The following is a 14,117-nucleotide window of genomic DNA, read 5'->3' on the forward strand; positions in this document are numbered from 1 at the left end:
GGACCTTGTGCATACTGAGCATGTGCTGTACCACTGAGCTATACCCTCCCCTCTACTTTCTAATTTATGAGGTAAATTCCAAAGCTTATAATATTTATTCTTTTCTCAGAGACAGTAAGACTAATATGTATCCTTCAACCATCCACTAAAATAGATTAAGAATATTCTCATTAAGCATTAAAAATATAAAGGAGGCAGAAAACACAAACATTTGAAATAAGGGTTCACCAAGTTATAGACCAACAGAAACTTCTTTATGAGAGATACCGGCAGGTACGGCTGCAACACAGGGTTGGGTAGAAGAGATTAACATGTAAAACTGATCAGGAGAACGAAGAATGGAGAAGAACTGTAGGGGAGCAGAGCAAGAGACATTCAGAGGATTCAAACAGGCCAAAGAGATCGCCACATGGACGTCTTCAGGAAAAGCAAAATAAGCTGATGTACCATGGAAGGAGCAAATGTAACAGTAAAGGGTGCCGTATGTCAGTAATTAAAAGAAGAGGAGAAAGAAGCTGAAAGGCAGAATGAAGAAGCTGAAGAGAAAGACGGTGAGAAGGCAGTAGGTGAGGGAAATTCCCTCGCGTTCTGCACATGAGATATGGACTCAAATGCTGCCTTTCACAGTCTTACTGAGGCTTTGAAAGAGGAACTTTGCTGAAGGAGAAATGCATTGGCCTTGACTTCAGCTCAGCTTGAAGTACAGTGTTCAGCGTGGCCTCCACTGAAATCCGTGGTGCAGACACTACCGTGTCTCCTCTTCCAACGCTCCATGTAGTCAGCAACTATTTTTTTTTTTTTATAATTCTCATTCTTTAAGTCAAAAAATAATTTTCTAAGCCAGAGAGGCCTCCTTAAGTGACAAAGCCATTTATTAACAAAGTAAGAAAAAACTCCACTATGACCCATGGAGAGTCATGAATCTGTCCATCCGTCTGTGCAGCCATTCTTTATTCATTTATTGTCTGTTCACTATTCTGTATCAACTCTCATTTATCCATTCTTTATTCCACAAGGCACTGCTATTAGGCATGACTAGATCAATAAGATAAAGACTTTATCTTCAAGGAGTTTACTCTCTACGATGTAATTACATTTCCATTCCTGTAAAAATACACAAGTTTCTTGTTTTTGCCTTAATCCTGGGGTTCCTAGGGTTATCTCACACACACACACACACACACACACACACACACACACACACAGAAAATCTTCAGAGCAATAACCTAATTATTTTTATCAACTTAAGGAAAAAAAAGTTATATTTGTATATTTTTCAGAGTTCAACAGGTTTTCTTTTACTGGAAGAAATAAATCATGCCAAGCTCCCAGCCTTCCATTGCCTGGTTTGCACTGGGTGGCTGACATGTTACTTCCCTTCTCTTCCCCCTCTAAGAACTGCCTTGCATGATGTTCACATCCGCCCACCCTGTGCAGTGAGCTGAACAGGGTTTGATCCGCCTCATTAACATCTGAAGAAAAGAAAGGTCTAAGACTAACCGAAGTAATGGATTTGGCAAATCCGTGATCTCTGACTCGGAATCCCGCATTCTTCACACTCAGCATGTTACCGCCTAGTGCTAGGACAAATAGAGGTGGGGAAATTGCAATGCAGAAAGAAAAAGCCTGTTTGGAGCTGAACAGTTAGAGCGGTTGCATCACAGTGATTCTTCAGAAGCTGCTTCAAGATAGCTGACCACTGTCAGCTCACACACAGCACCGTGATGTGTACAGCAGGTTAAGGCCTCCACTGCAGTGGCAGCAAGAACTGTGGTTTTCTGGTCTCCCAGAAACCCTATGTCAGTGGAAAGAGAGCACTCTCCTGGTGACCGCCACTGTGATGCCATCACCATAAAAACCAGTCCTCGCAATGGGCTTAAGGTGAGATGCCACAGCCCCTCAGTCTTCTGCTGACCCCCCACCGCACCCCTGCTCTCTCTGCTCCAGCCTCACAGGCCCCCTTGCTCTTCGTTGGAACAAGCTACGCCCACTTCTAATTCGAGCTTTTGCTCTGCTGTGTTCTCTGCCTGAACCACTTTCTTCCCAAATATGTTCATGGAATCCTCCCATACTGCCTTTAAGCCCTCAGCTTTTCCATAAGCCGCACCCTGTTCATTAAACCTAAAATGTCAAACACCTCCACCCCTGCCATTCCCTTTACTCTGTTTTTTTTGTTTTGTTTTGCTATAGTGCTTCTCATCTTCTAAAGTGTATACTTTACTTATTTAATATATATTTTATTTATCATCTGTCCCCACCTCCTTGGCCTATCAAAGGTACATCTGAAGTGGCTCACCACAATGTTTGTTACATTTTTGTTGAATGTATGAATGAACACATCCCTAAACAGAAGTCGGGAGTCGATTAAGATGCATGCATGGGAGATACTGCTTTTATAACTGAGATTCATAGGAGGAGTCAAGTCTTTTAAACTGTACTTTTTATAACTATTAGAGTTACTTAAATGTCTTTCATTTTGGAATTTCCCCCATGGAAATAATTCCCAGAGGGGTCCCGGGTTCCCTTAATCCCCGGTGTCTCTGTGCAGGAGCCGTTTCCCCCAGCGCCGCCGGCGTTGCCAAAGCAGCGCGGGCGGTCCGCTCCTTGGCGCGGGTCCCCGGCCCTGCCTGCGCGCCGCCGCCGCCGCCGCGCCGTGCACGCGGGGTGCACCTGCGCCGGCCTTGCCGGCGGCGGGCTTTGCCGTCCGGTCCGTGTTAACACTCCAGTGCAGGCCCTCCTCACTGGCACGTATTCTGTCTGATAAACCTTGTCTTCCCCGCCCTTCCCGCTCTGTCTTCTCTTCTCCTACAGAAACATTACTTATTTATACCCAGGAGCGAAGCGTACTTCCTCCTAACATTCTCCACGTAAGATGTTCCACTTGCAAGATACAGGCTAGGGAAGTAGCGTAGGTTTGACAGGAACCAGAGCCGGAAGGAGAAGAGATGGAGACCCTAGGAAGCCCCCCGCATCAGGGTGGGTTTGCCATGCCATCTCCTCAAGGAGCCGGCTCCACATGCCTCAGCCTCCAAAATCACTCCCCGTGCTTCCTCCTTAATGCAGCGCTGCTGTATATTTAGCAATGGAAAACCCTGACCCCTCTGATCCGTCCGACTGGGCCATACCCCACAGAAGGTATCTCGCCCGGAAAGGAGCGCAGAAAGCCTTTAATTTTCTTTAATTTGTCATGGTTTTCATTTCCATTTGAATGGTGTGTGTCAGAAGACCTCTGCGTGGTGAAATATCTTACCCGTGTCATCGTACCCTCCACCTCGTGCCCACGAACTACACCGTGGAGTCGCTTCTGGCAGGAACCCCTCCTTCTCCACTGCCTGGACATCACGTCCTCATCCGCCTTCGCCGGCATTGTAACAAAGCTCATGCGGGAGCATTCTCCAGGGAGGGGGCACAGACTTGCAGGATGGTGCTTTGCTCAGCACACAATGATCACCGACCAGCTGTTTAACCAGCTAAGTAAGACATTTGTAATCTTGCTGTTATGTTGCACGTGTGCAAGGCCACTCGCTACATCACCAGAGAGAATCCAGTCTTACTCTTAGTCCATCACAAACATGTGTGGGGGCCAGATTATCTTTGTTGCTCTCCCAGAATCAGAGGGAAGCCTGCCACTCTTTCTTCCTCTTTTTCCTTGAAGTCTCTCTGCCCCTCAAGGTGCTGGCTCCATCTAGCTGTAGCTCCCATGGTACAAGTCTATGGGGTGCATTTACAGGAGTGGAGACCAGGCAGATAATCACACTCTTCAGCATAAAACATCTGAAAGACGGGCTTTCATTTGCTAGTATCTCTCAGCTCTCAAGCATTATATTAAGAGCTAAAAAATCAGTAGTGCTCCGACTAGGTGCCAGGCACTGTGCTCAGCACCTGATGTGTATTATCTCATTTAAAGTTCATGAAACCTAAGACTTGAATACTATCATTTTTCTGATGATTTCATAGACTAAGAAGGTGAGACCTGGAGATCAAACAGCTAAGTAGTAGAGAATTCAGAATTCCAACCCAAGGTGTCTAATTCTGGAGCTGGCATGCAGAGGGTCTCCAGCAGTGTCAAGGAGGTCAAAGGAGCTGAGACATGCAAAGCACTTAAAACATTGCCTGGCACATGGGGAGGCTCAATGCAAAGGTGTGCTCCCCACCAGGGACAAGCATGGGAGGGAGCCGAATGGGGAAGGGAAAGGAGAGGTGAGTGTTGCCACACACTCATTACTTTGAGAGTGTATGTAAAGAATGAAGGTGAAAAAAAAATGTTGCATTGGGAGGCTTTCTTTCCCTTATCAAATATTTATGGAGTGACTATTGAGGGCCAGGCCTCATGCTAAGTGGGAAGATTCAACCTAATTGTTGCCCCAAAGGAGACAGAAGAAGAGACCTATGAATGGGTAAGCCGGTGAAGTGGTATAGGCCTTCCTCGAGCATGACTGACAGCGAAGAAGGAGCGGCCAACCCTACGGGGTGGGGTTCAGGTAAGGAAGGATTTCATAGGTGTGCCATTGGCTGGAATGAGGACCCAATTTGTAACACAACTGCTGCAGCAATGAGGGGTATCAGGATGAACATTTTCCTGAATTCGGTCTGCTAAGCCTGGAGGTAGCCAGAAGCCACTCCCAGATGTCTGAAGGGTATTTCTGGCCACGTCCCCTCTCATCAGTACAGTGGGAAGCAGACACTGCTCACGACTATATGCTTAATGAAGTGTAGAGTTTAATCCCAAACACTCAGTCGCATAAACCTGCTTTAGCTTTGATAACTAAATCGTCTTTCTTTTGTTCCAGAAAGGTCATGTTCACTGTAGCTATAAAGAGGGTGTTAGGCAGTGAACTTGGATTTACATTTCAGTTTTGTTTTGTGTTTATAGCCCCCAAATTCTAATAATTTTCTATCATACCCAGATTGTCACATTTTCCTGTTGTCATTACACTAACTAAATTGACTTGTTTCCCTGTCTACAGTTTATACTTACAGAGTTAGAATAAACCCAGGAAAACGTCACACAGTGGAGTTGACAACTGGTCCTGGAGTTTTACGACTTGGCATCCAGTCTCTGGTCTTCCATTTACAAGCGTCACTTTAACTTGGATTAATCACCTGTAAAATGGGTTTTATGATAGATACAGAGTGAGTTGCTGCTCTGGAACTTGGAAAGAAATAAGACTGGCTTCTGAGAACTCAACCAGAATTCCACACCACAGCTGCGACAGGCGTCTATGGTTAAAGCAAGAGACTCTCTGTGACTTGGAGCTTCAGAAACGTCCCAAATTCCAATCAGGTTGGTCTGGATGCAAACTCAGGGAGGGTAAGTGGAACATAATTAAGATTTAGTTAGTACAAAAAAAAATCAATAATATTGACTCCTTTCTGGAGATTCCGTGAACAAAGAGGTAAGCTGGGCCAGCCAGGGGTGGGGGTATTCAGTCAAGTACGGCTCATGGACCAAATCCAGCTGGTTGCTTTTTTTGTAAATAAGGTTTTAAGGAACATTTGTTTACCTATTGTCTATGGCTGTTGTGAGGCCATCATTACAGAGCTGAGTGGTTATGGCAGAAATGATATGGCCCACAATACCTCAAATATTTACCGTCTGGCCTTTTACAGAAAAAGCTTGCTGATCCCTGCTGTGGAAGATCAGTCTTTGATACTTTAAATTTTGGTCTCTTCTGGCTCATCTCCAGAATAAAATGTACTCCCATTAGTTCCCAAGATGGGGCCCAGGGACCCTGATTCTTATCAGAATCTCCATATGTGGGGTGTAATTATAAATGTCCCCTAATGTGGACACAGTGATGGAAATGCCAGAGTTTCCAAGTTTCGAAATGTTTAGGGTGAGATGCCTGATAAGTGCAACACGAGATGTCAGGGCCCCTAATAGCCACATCCCCACCTTGGAAAGGAATACATCAGAGCTGTCAGAGCTGAACACCATTTAATAATCAGATATATAATCCCCAGGCTCTGTTCTGCACCCCTAAAGCAGTCCTCTTCTCATCTGACTCCCCATGGACAGTGCCCCCTAGAGAGCTGGTCCAGGCGGCGTCTCTCCACTTGCCTGCCGCTCTGCTCACTACAGATGGCTAAATCAGTGTCAGTCTCTCCGAACTTGGTTTGTGTGCCTCAGTCCCTGCGTGGCAGATACACTCTCAACGTAACAACACATTCAGGGCTCTGAACCGACAAGGTTGTGAGAGTTACATGAGTAACGAGCATGAACCCAAGTTGGTAAGCTTGAAAGACCCACCCTGCTGCTTTGATTGCCAGTGTGTATATTTAACAAAAACCAAGGGAGAAGGGCGGGACTATTATTCTTTGTGGAGGAGGCTTTGCTAGTAGTGGAAATAATGTCATATGGTTTGTTAACACTTTTTTATTGAAGTGGCTGGTGGAAACTTACCAGTTAATTTCAGTTCCAATTCTCGCTTAAGCAGTTCTTACATCTATTCTGCTCTCCCCCTCAGCCTTCCCCCCTGCCCCACCCCTGGGTGAAGTCCTCGTCATCTCTGGCCTGGGCTGCAGTCCACCCCGAATGACCTCTCAGCCACCAGGTAAGAGAGTGCTGTCCCCAAACATGAAGCTCGGCGTGTCCGCCTCACTCAACTTTTCTCAGTAATACAGCTTTCACACTCCTCCCCAGCCTGGCCCCACCACACCAGCCACATCAGCCATGATCCAGCGACCCTCCACATGTACAAATTCTGCAACATGGCATTCCCTTTAACTCCTTTGCTATGGCAGGCTGCTGGTTGTTCCTGATAGCTCGTCCTTCCCTTTTTCATCTTATTAAAAATATATTTTCCTGCCTGCCACCTCACAGCTAGATGTGGCCATGTGTCTGTTCTCCAAGCCAATGAAATGCAGGAGGAAGAGAAGTGGGCAACTTCTGCCTCACTTGACTGAAGTGAGCTGGCTTGCCCTGGACCTCTTCTCTCCTTCCTTCCTACGATTGGAACACGCCCTTAGCAGCAAGCCAGCTGTAGCTCTACCAATCTCAGACGAGTGTGGAGCTGCAAGTTAGAAGGCTCTCAGTCCCTGGCTGACCTGGTGGAGCAGACCCGCCCCCTCATCCAACTGACTTCCCACCTTCAGACGTCATGTGAGAGACAGATGGAGTTATTCCAAGTCACTGCCTTGTAGCTCCTTTGTTACAGCATTTAGCCTTTACCCTGACACTCTTGCCTCCATGTGTTCTAACTCTTCAGGCGGCTCTATCCCTGGTCACTCCGCCAGCTCCAGGCCACCATTTTTGTGGAGTAGCACGATGCCTCAGGACCAAGCAGGATTAGTCCTTCCTTGCCTGTGCACTCGCTCCACGGCACGTTCGCTTGATTATATCACCAGGCTGCTGTGACCTGATTTTTGGCTCATCTGCTCCATGACCATACTCTCCCATCAGCAAGGTGAGGACCATTTTCAGTTCATCTTTGAATCTTTAGGCCAAAGTGTAGCATGTGGTAGGAAGTCAACATGTTTTAAAAGGTAAGTGAATCATGGCTCCTCATCTTCCAGCTGAGCAGTAAGGAACGTTTGAAGGGTTAAGAAGAGAAGCAGAAGACAGAAAACTAGAGAAGGGACTAAATGAGACGGAAGGAGGGAAGGCTGAGGTATAGACCCTGCCCTCCAGGTCTTCTGCATCCCCACGAGCACCCAGCCCTCCGAAGGACACAGTCACCACTTGTTGACTGGATCGGGCCATTGCTTGTCAGCGTTGCTTCCCTCTATCAGATCCCAAGGGAGCTGTCATAGGAAGTCAGTCAGAAGACTGAAAGAATAGTTGGGGGGTAGGGGTGCAGATTGCCTGTTATTTAACAACACCTGTCACCCAAGTCCCTGAGTAAACAAATCTAGATTAGATGTACTCACGTGTTTAGACATATGGCTTTAATTAATTCAATATATTTTGGTTTGTAAAATGTCTCAGTGGCATGATACTTATTAAAACCCATTTCTTTATTTCATCAGATTTTCAAACAGAAACTCTCAAAGGAGATTGCTCCTCTAACTGAGACTATTTCTTTCCTATAGTCAGGTCCACTCAGGGTGCTCTGTAAAGACAGTACACATTGCTTGTGGTAGCAAACGCTAGAGAAAGAGCTGGGAAACTCGGTGGCCTTTAATTATGCAGGATTTCATCGTGCAAGCATGTACAATCAGTATTTGTTCATCTTAATCTGATTACCAGCTAGTGGTGTTCATCCCCTCCATCAACAGGATAACAATATGACACATTTCATAGACTTTCCCGGGACGCTTCTAACAAGCTTATTGGAAGGATTTTAATCAGCCAATGAGCTCTTCAGTGGTGTTTTCAGGAGCCGGGGCACCTTCTTGCACTTACATCCCACAACCATATTTGCCTGACATCTTGTGGCCACAAGGAACATGACAGCCGATAAACCCCACATCTGCACACAGTGCGAGAGGCATCTTTGAATGCTAATGTTGGCATTACAAGTAGAGCAACTACAAAACTGCTTAGAAGATGTGTGACATGTAATTATTCCATGTAATTAAAATGGAAACTAGCCTTTTCCTTTTGTATGTATGAGGCAAGTTGGAACATGTGGTTCTGTTCTTCCAAGGAAAGGAATGGGGCCTCTAACTGAGCTCGACCACATTTGGCTTGGTGTCCACTGCCTTGGCCACAGAACCTTCCTCCTGTGAAAGGTCCACCAAAACAGGAAGGGATGAATTTTGGAGTTTGAGATTTACCAATGTTAACCACTATATATAAAAAATAGATAAAAAACCAAATTTATTCTGTATAGCACAGGGAACTATATTCAATATCTTATAATAACTTTTAATGAAAAAGAATATGAAGATGAATATATATGCATGACTGGGACATTATGCTGTACACCAGAAATTGACACAAGGTAACTGACTATACTTCAATTTAAAAAAAAAAAAAAACAAAGAATTATAATAAAAATAGTGACACTCATCAAAAACAAAAACAAAAGCCAGAACGTGGCTCACTTGGGCTGAGGAAAGAAAGAGGATCTGCAGTCAGCTCCTCTGGGAAAGAGGATTTCAAGCTGGGATTGTTAGAACAAAGAGTGAAGAATCTTCTGAGTACAAAAGAGGGGACTGATAAAAGGTTTCATTTTCAGTGGGTGTGATACAGTGTTGTGGCTTACAAACTGTTCTTTTAGCACTAGAAACATTTTGTTTAAAACCAGATTTAGTGTGGAATCCTGTAACTATAAAACAGGAGGAAAAAAAGGAGCTTTGATTGAATCCAGGGGTCTGAGCCCCACTGGCTTAGCTTCCCTGCACCCCCGCGAGACTTCCCCAAACCCAGACCTTTGAGGAACCAGCCTGAAAACCACTGGGAAGACGGAAATAGTTTAGAGTGAAATCAGAACTCCTGGCTTTGTATTCCAACTCTGTCCCTTAGTAGCTAGAGCATCACTTAATAAGTCATTAACCTTTCTAAACCTCAGGTTTTTCATCTATAAAATAGAGGAACTAATATTTATTCCCCAGAGTTATTGGGACCATTAAAGGAGGCAGTAAAATGAAAGTGCTTTGTAATTACTAGACAAATGATCACGTTGTCATCATTAGGCAGCCGTAACGGGTAGTCACGCAACCAAGAGAAACAGGCGCCAGACAGTGCCTTGCACTGTCCTCTTGCCAGGTTCCAAGGAAATCTGGAGGAATCCATTGGCAGTCTTGATTAATGAATATGTCCCTGAGTAGCTTAGAGTAGCTAAAACACAGTGGGATGCTCTGAAACCTACAATACAGGGTCTCCAAACCCATGACCGTTCATTGTCAGCACCTTGCTTATGAAGGACAGCTTTCCCTGAACCTGGTACCCACTGCCACCTCATGTGACAACCAAATCAGAAGACCTATACTTGTGTGTCTGAGAAGAAGGTACAGAGGCAGAGTCACAGACAGGTTGTAACTTGTCTCTGAGCGCACAGCAGGCTCGTGACTGAGCTGGGACTAGGTTCCACTTCTCTTGTCACTCCAGTGATCACCCACCTGCCTAGGGGACAGCCTGTCTTATAACAGACACCCATCTACATCAGGGAGGGGAGGGAGGGGAGGGAGGGGCGCTGGTGCTGCACTGGAAAAATCCAGTGATGATAAGCACTAAGGCAATTTTGAAATCACTTCTGGGAGCTGGGAGCTGGCTGGGGACAGCAGGATAGAAGAGCAGAGAAACCCAGCATTTGCTTGCCTTGGGACTTGAATGAATGGGGACTGGAGTATGTTCTCTCTGTTGGGAATAGGACCAGGGGATAATTCTAAATGTTTCCAAGGGAGGAACAGTCTTCACTGACTAGCAGTAGGATGTCAGCCCCTGGAGCCCCTGACTCTGGGCACCCACAGCCCCATGAGCGTGTGGTGCCAGGTGAGGAGGTAAAGCAGTGGTGCTGCCAGGTGTTACCAGGGCGCTAGGATGCAGTTAAACACAGAGGACCTGGCTTATCCCACAGCACACCTTGAACAATTTAGAATAAATTCTCGGAGAAAGGTATATTGTTTCCAGTGGAGAACTTTACAAATAAGCTTTCTGATGTGTGCTTCTCACCCCCCCAAAAAAAGAGTATCCAGGCAGGATCAGATATCCTACCAAACCATCTTTTTAAGCTGAAAATTATGTGGTTGTATTGTGCCATTAAAGGTAATTTAAAGAAAACGGGTATTTAATTTAAAGATCATTTCTGGCAGGGCTGAGCTCTGGCTCCACCAGCATTTGAAGCTATTATATAAACCAGGAAAATCAGAACCGCGGCCATCTCGTCTATTAATGGTCCAGGCACTTGTGCCTTTTCTCTCATGCTCTTTGATATTTGCTATTTCCTTTATTTGGACCAAAAGGAGAAAAAGCTTAGTCGCAGAAATAGAGCATGCCACACTTGAATTCAGTGGAGCTTTTTGGGAAGAAAAAAAGAAAAAGGAGAGCCTTCCGAGGCAAAATGATAAATGGCTAATAAGAAACAGGGGTGCCTAGGGGCTGGCGAGGAGGGGCTGACCTCATGCTGGAGAATTCAGGATTCCGAGATAGGTAGCTGCTGCCTGTACCCTTGAAGGAGGAGCTATTGATTCAGTTTTAAGGAAAACAGGTTGATTCCTGGGCCCTGGTGGATGTGGGGCAGCGGCTTCTCTGAGCCTGCCACGCCCAGCGACCTTCACACGGGGCCGCAGCAAGAACAATGGAGAGGCAACACTCCTAAATTAGTCGCTGGGGCTGTTTGATTTGTTTCTGTGCCAGATGTTTCCTCGTTGATCCCTGCCTGGCCCATATGTCCTCCGTGAACAAGAGAGCAAGCAGAGCCAGCGGCCACCACTTCAGAAGCAGCCACCAGAGCAGGCTAATGGAGCCCTTGGCAGGAGGTTACCGCCTGATTGGCTCTCCCCCGTTTCTCTTGGAGATCAAGGGCGTTATGCAGACAGCACACCTGCCCACTCCCGTGGCCGGGCTCAGGGCGGCCAGGCAGCCTTGATTCCCACTGAGCTCCGGTGAGCGCCCCAGAGCCCCTCAGCTGTGTCCCCTCCCCTCCCCTCGTTTCATCTCCTTCAGGAGAAGCCTCTGTGGAATTCAGTAAAGAACCATTGCCACGTTCAAAGTGGGGCCCGATCTGGCCAAGCAGGTTTTCTGTTCCCACTAGCAATACCCATCTGCTGTCGCCTGTGCTGAGGATGTTGGGGGGAGAAGGGGGAACTCTGCCACCTTCTAAACAAAGGGTGGAGAGGGATTGCCATTTTATTTTCCATTTTTTTCCGTCAAAGTATATGCACGTGGCCAACAGGCACATGAAAAAATGCTCAGTGTTGCTAATTATCAGAGAAATGCAAATCAAAACTACGATGAAGTATCACCTCACACCAGTCAGAATGGTCATCATGAAAAGTCCGCAAATGACAAATGCTGGAGAGGCTGTGGAGAAAAGGGAGCCCTCCTACACTGTTGGGAATGTAGTTTGATGCAGCCACTGTGGAAAACAGTATGGAGATTCCTCTAAAAACTAGAAATACTCTAATCATATGATCCAGCAATCTCACTCCTGGGCACATATCCAGAGAGAACTCTAATTTGAAAAGATACATGCACCCCAATGTTCATAGCAGCACTATTTACAACAGCCAGGACAGGGATTATCATTTTAAACTGGCAGGTGGAGGCAAGAGACTTGGGGAGTTGGCTCGGTTTGTCCTTCGTATCCACAAGAACTTCACTGTGGTTGTAAAAGGCAAAAACATCTTCCCCAGTGTCTCACAAGGCCTTTAAGGGACATCTCTTCCATCTGCCCACTTCACTCTCTTCTTTTGGAGTATCTGCCTCCCCCTCTTCTTGGGCACCTTTCTCATGCTGGCCAGGCAAAAGAATTTCTCTGCAGTTTTCAAATCAGAACTGGGCCAAGAGTCAGTCCCGCTCCAGGAGTGGGAGCTGTGGGATGTGAGTCTCACTGCAGACACCCCAGCAGTGGGCCAGCCCATTCCCAGCCAGCGGCCCCTGAGACCTCTGCCCTTCCTGTTCAGCTTTCTGATCCTTCTTCAATTACAGAGGATATTCCCATATCCTACCCATAAATTACTATTTTTGCCAAAGCCATTTTGGGTTTCTGTCCTTGAATCTAGAAGAGTCCTGAGAAATAAATGGATCACATCAGATGGAAACAGGACAGTACCCTGAATCACCATGTTTTTGAGAGCCAACTCTCTGATTAACCGATCTGCCAAAAATCAATTCCTCACATAATCTATTTGCTGGGAGACCTAGTCACAAAGCTGAGGATTTCCCCAGGCTTTGGTTTAGCCATGGCTCCTCCTGAGGCTGTTACTTTAATTTCTAGCTATAGAGTCACATAGACTCTTCTAAGTTGAATGTCAATTTCCTATGGAATTTACATCTTAAATGGCCAGGATGTTTTGAAAGGTAGAAGCTTTATACGCAATGGATGACTTTCCCTTAAATATAGTTGGCCACCTTTCTAGTTTGAAACCTTATACCTCTATGTCTGCTCATTGTCTACTGTTCCTCTCTTGTGCCCCATCTTTACCCATGCCCACAAAATGTCTGTGACGAAATGTTTGAGATCCAGCTAAAGAATGTATCTGAACAATTTTAGTAATATGACCGTCCAGAGTTGTGAATAATTTACTTTCAATAATGTACTTTCAACCCGACCAAGATCCCAGTCCAATGCCTCACCACCAAGGATAGGCTGGAAAAAATGAATCCAACATTTAGCTTTCATCTGCTCCTTTACCCTTCCTGTTCACTAGACCAGTTCATTTACCCTAGAGTAGATCTCCCCAACCTGCAGGACAAACTCTGAGCCCCTGCTCTGCAGGGTCTGTACTGTTGCTTTGGGAAGGGCCTTGGCTCCCTCTTAGTCTGGGCCATGTGATTACAATACTCACGCCCTCATTATAGCTGGTACTTCTTCCACAGCACATCAGTCAGCTGCATGAACTTTTAGTTATGGCTATTTGTTTGCTATCTGCTTCCCCACTAAACTGTTAAGACCTTGAGTGCAGGGACCAGTTCATTCTGGCATCATCACTATATCCCAAGTGCCTGGCCAATCGATGGCACCACTTGGGAACCATCCTATCTTCGGCTTCCTGATTCTGCTGCTGCTCCCTTAAACCTTCTGAGTTTTCAGCAGCCTGAGGACCAGACCCCGGTCACCCATGCCTTCTCTCGCTATGCTGGCTCTTCTGATGGTCCTGTGATTAGAAGAGCCTGGTCTTACCTGCTGGACAAGTCCAGCCCAGCCTTCTGCTTTCAATTTGACCTCAGCAACTATTTCCTTCACCTTCCAGGTGTCTATCTCAGGGTGAAACTTTGCCACTTCGGCATCTACCCAGGAGAGGAAGATGAAATGCCTGACATCCATTATCCGCCATGGCGAGAGAGGGGACCCAGTGAGATGCTTCAGGAAGGTTAGAGACTGCTGCGGTTGTAGAACTGGGGTCAGTTTCAGGTTCTGTCATTTATTGGCTATGTGACATGTTGTAAAGAAGAGTTAATAATAACAACCGTTTCACAGTGGCTGCTGTGAAAATACAGGCGCAAACAGAGAGTGCCTGGGCCCGAGCAGAGAGAGGCTCGTTCATTTCTTCTCCCCCTCTGCCCCTGT

The 14,117-nt window shown here is 46.2% G+C and overlaps 1 long non-coding RNA gene across 1 annotated transcript; it reads left to right on the forward strand.

The window, feature by feature from the left end:
• The first annotated feature begins 4,294 nt into the window (after positions 1-4,294).
• LOC141578751 (uncharacterized) lies at positions 4,295-13,921 on the forward strand. Its single transcript, XR_012509408.1, has 4 exons — positions 4,295-5,284; positions 6,468-6,554; positions 7,209-7,406; positions 13,801-13,921. It is a non-coding gene; the product is annotated as an uncharacterized LOC141578751 (long non-coding RNA).
• The last annotated feature ends 196 nt before the right edge of the window (positions 13,922-14,117 follow it).

Source organism: Camelus bactrianus, chromosome 9 (assembly GCF_048773025.1).
Source record: "Camelus bactrianus isolate YW-2024 breed Bactrian camel chromosome 9, ASM4877302v1, whole genome shotgun sequence".
NCBI classification, from domain to species: Eukaryota; Metazoa; Chordata; class Mammalia; order Artiodactyla; family Camelidae; genus Camelus; species Camelus bactrianus.